Below are 4,544 nucleotides of genomic sequence, written 5' to 3'. Positions count from 1 at the left end.
AATGTCGGTGAGAAATACGTACTCCCCCAAGCTTAGGCTTTTGGCCTAAGTTGGTCTATGCCCATGGATCAAAGTTGTAGCTGGCAGTACTGAGGTGGGTCTTCGAGGTGCCACTGATTGGCGATCTCCTCCGGATCCCACTGATAAACAGACTGACAGTCAGGATCAGATAGTGGCTCCGGCTCTGGAGCTGATGTCAGGCTCTAGTATGCCTGAACGACCTCTAGCAGAATAAGGTACGTGTCTGAAAATATGTCAGACAAAGAGGGAGCAGGCAAGGTAATAGTCTCAACGTGTTTCTTATCAAACATCAGTCTATAGTTAAGCATCTTCTTCTTATTCTTAACAATAAAATCATGTGCTACCATGCTCTTATAATCTAGCAAAATATGAGGCAGCAGCTTTTCCTCTTTCTCATAATGCCTAATAGGTATGTTAAAGTGCGTAGCAAGGCACGAGGCGAAGATGCCTCCCAAGATGGGACCCTTTATCGATTCAGATTTAACCGTTTAGCAACAATAACGCCTAAACTGAAAGTGGTATCATGAAACAAAGCATGGCGCAAAATAACAATATCAGGGGCACTAAGATTTCCGCAGTTCCCGCGACCAATGAAGCATCTACTAGCAAATATTGCAAAGTAACGTAGAACAGGAAAATGTATGCTAGTTATTCTTGCATCAGAAACTTTCCTCATTTCCCCTACAACAATTGTATCAATAAATCCCGCCACATCATTACGATGTGGTTTCTCTATGCTTCCCTCAAAGGGTATCCTACAAACTCGGCAAAAATCATAAAGCGACATCTCCTTATGCTCATCATATAAATAAAATTCCACCAAAGGTGGTGATCTCCTAGCATGTAAATGAAAATTTTGCACAAAAATATTGGTGAGTAAGAGATACTGTCCGCGCTGGTCGTGGAGGAAGTCGGTGAGGCCTGCATTCTCAGCCAAATAATAAAAATCTTCATGAATCCTGGCTTCTCTCAAGAACTCATCACAAGGCCATTCACACGGCCGAACCTCCGCAGCACGAGGGAGATTATACTTGGGCTTCTTATTCTCTTCACTTTGCTTATCCTTAGAGCTTCGGCTCGATGAGCCCCTAAAAAATCTCTTCATCTTTTTGTGAAAATTTCTGAAAATTTTAGTAACTTAAAATAAAAGTGAACCAAACTCAACAAAATTGATAGCAACTAGTCCTACAAGTGTCTAGAGGCTATATCATGCATTAAAACTACTTTTGACCATATAAATTTGACATACAAGCTCAAGAACAGGGTCACCTAAGCAGCAAAAATTTGCAATAAATAAAGCACTAGAACAAAAACTAATTGGACCATTGGAGGAGTCACATACCGAAGAACAATCCCCCAAAGCAGTTTTGCGAATGGAGCTTTGAGCAAGGAGATCAAAAATGGCAGCAAGATGAGCAAGAACTCGGGTTTGAGCTGGTGGGTGATTTTTTCTGGAGCAAGACGAAGTGTGTGGGTGCAATGATAAGTGGAGGGGACCACCACGTGGGGACCACGAGGCAGGGGTGCATGCCTAAGGGGGTGGGCGCGCCCTCCACCCTCGTGGGCACATGGTGGGTCCCCCCGGTGTGTTCCCAGTGCCAATAATTCTTAAATATTCTGGAAAAAAAATCATATTTCATTTTCAGGGCATTCAGAGAGCTTTTATTTTCGGGGTATTTTTTATTGCAAGGATAATTTAGAAAACAGACAGAAAATACTATTTTTGCTTTATTTAATATAAATAACAGAAAGTAAAAAGGAGGGTACAGAAGGTTGTGCTTTCTAACTTCATCCATCTCATGCTCATCAAAAGGAATCCACTAACAAGGTTGATCAAGTCTTGTTAACAAACTCATTCTGAATCGCATGAAACCGGAGAAATTTCGAATAACACTAGGTTACCTCAACTGGGATATGCACATTCCCAACAATAAGAATATCATATTTCTTCTTGACAGTAGGAAGAGGAAATTCAAAACCTCCAATAGTGATTGTTGAAAATTTTCCATTAGAATTGATACTGTGGACTTGAGGTTGTTTCCTGGGGAAGTGTATCGTATGCTCATTACCATTAACATGAAAAGTGACATTGCCTTTGTTGCAATCAATAACAGGCCCTACAGTATTCAAAAAGGGTCTACCAAGGATAATCAACATACTATCGTCCTCGGGAATATCAAGAATAACAAAGTCCGTTAAAATAGTAACGCTTGCAACCACAACAGGCACATCCTCACAAATACCGACAGGTATAGCAGTTGATTTATCAGCCATTTGCAAAGATATTTCAGTAGGTGTCAACTTATTCAAATCAAGTCTACAATATAAAAGAGAGAGGCATAACACTAACACCGACTCCAAGATCACATAAAGCAGTTTTAACATAGTTTCTTTTAATGGAGCATGGTATAGTTGGTACTCCTGGATCTCCAAGTTTCTTTGGTATTCCACCCTTAAAAGTGTAATTAGCAAGCATAGTGGAAATTTTAGCTTCCAGTATCTTTCTTTCATTAGTAACAATATCCTTCATGTATTTAGCATAAGGGTTCATTTTAAGCATATCAGTCAAACGCATACGCAAAAAGATAGGTCTAATCATTTCAGCAAAGCACTCAAAATCCTCATCATCCTTTTTATTGGATGATTTAGGAGGAAAAGGCATGGGTTTCTGAACCCATGGTTCTCTTTCCTTACCGTGCTTCCTAGCAACGAAGTCTCTCTTATCATAACGTTGATTCTTTGATTGTGGGTTATCAAGATCAACAACACGTTCAATCTCTACATCTTTGTCATTGCTAGGTTGAGCATCAACATGAACATCATCATTAACATTACCACTAGGTTCATGTTCATTACCAGATTGTGTTTCAACATCAGAAATAGAAATATCATTGGGATTCTCAGGTGTGTCAACAACAGGTTCACTAGAAGCATGCAAAGTCCTATCATTTTTCTTCTTCCTTCTTCTTAGAAGAACTGGGTGCATCAACAGTAATTCTCTGAGAATCTTGCTCAATTCTCTTAGGGTGGCCCTCAGGATACAAAGGTTCCTGAGTCATTTTACCCCCTCTAGTCATAACTCTAACAACATTATCATTTTTCTTATTATTTAATTCATTGAGCAAATCATTCTGAGCCTTAAGTACTTGTACTTGAGTGGTAACCATAGAAGCATGTTTACTAATAAGTTTAAGTTCACCTTTAACTCTAGACATATAATCGCTCAAGTGTTCAAGCATATCAGCATTGCATTTCAATTGTCTACCAACATAAGCATTGAAGTTTTCTTGTTTAACAATAAAATTATCAAACTCATCTAAGCATTGGCTAGCAGACTTATAACGAGGGATATCACCTTCATCAAATCTGTAGAGAGAATTTACCTTTACTACCCGTGTCGGGTTATCAAGACCATGTATTTCTTCAATAGGTGGTAAATTCATAACATCTTCGCCTTTAATACCTTTTTCTTTCATACATTTCTTTGCCTCTTGCATGTCTTCAGGACTGGGTAAATAGAATACCCCTTTTCTTCGGAGTTGGCTTAGGAGTTGGTTCAGGAAGTGTCCAATCATTTTCATCACTCAACATATTATTCAATAGCAATTCAGCTTGATCAACAGTTCTTTCCCTAAAAACACAACCAACACAACTATCCAGGTAATCTCTGGAAGCATCGATTAGTCCATTATAAAAGATATCAAGTATTTCATTTTTCTTAAGAGGATGATCAGGCAAAGCATTAAGTAATTGGAGAAGCCTCCCCCAAGATTGTGGGAGACTCTCTTCTTCAATTTGCATAAAATTATATATTTCCCTTAAGGCAGCTTGTTTCTTATGAGCAGGGGAATATTTAGCAGAGAAGTAATAAATCATATCCTGGGGACTACGCACACAACCAGGATCAAGAGAATTAAACCATGTTTTAGCATCACCCTTTAATGAGAACGGAAACAACTTAAGGATAAAGTAATAACAAGTTTTCTTATCATGAGTAAACAGGGTGGCTATATCATTTAATTTAGTAAGATGTGTCATAACAGTTTCAGATTCATAGCCATAAAAAGGATCAGATTCAACCAAAGTAATCAACTCAGGATTGACAGAGAAATCATAATCCTTATCAGTAATAAAGATAGGTGAAGTAGCAAAAGCAGGGTCATATTTGATTCTAGCATTCAAAGACTTTTCTTTAAGCTTAGCTAATAATTTCTTAAGATCAGATCTATCATTGCAAGCAAGAAAGTCTCTAGCAGTTTCTTCATCCATAACATAACCCCTAGGCACAATAGGCAATTCATATCTAGGGGGAGAATCTTCATCATCACTTTCATCAATATTATTAGTTTCAATAATTTCATTCTCTCTAACCCTAGCCAGTTGTTCATCAAGAAATTCACCTAGTGGCACAATATTATCAAGCATAGAAGTAGTTTAATCATAAGTATCATGCAAAGCAGAAGTGGCATCATCAATAACATGCGACATATTAGAATGAATAGCAGGTGTAGGTGTCGCAAGTT

The sequence above is a fragment of the Triticum dicoccoides genome, chromosome 5A (genome assembly GCF_002162155.2).
Source record: "Triticum dicoccoides isolate Atlit2015 ecotype Zavitan chromosome 5A, WEW_v2.0, whole genome shotgun sequence".
Classification (NCBI taxonomy): Eukaryota; Viridiplantae; Streptophyta; class Magnoliopsida; order Poales; family Poaceae; genus Triticum; species Triticum dicoccoides.
This window is presented reverse-complemented; position numbering follows the sequence as displayed.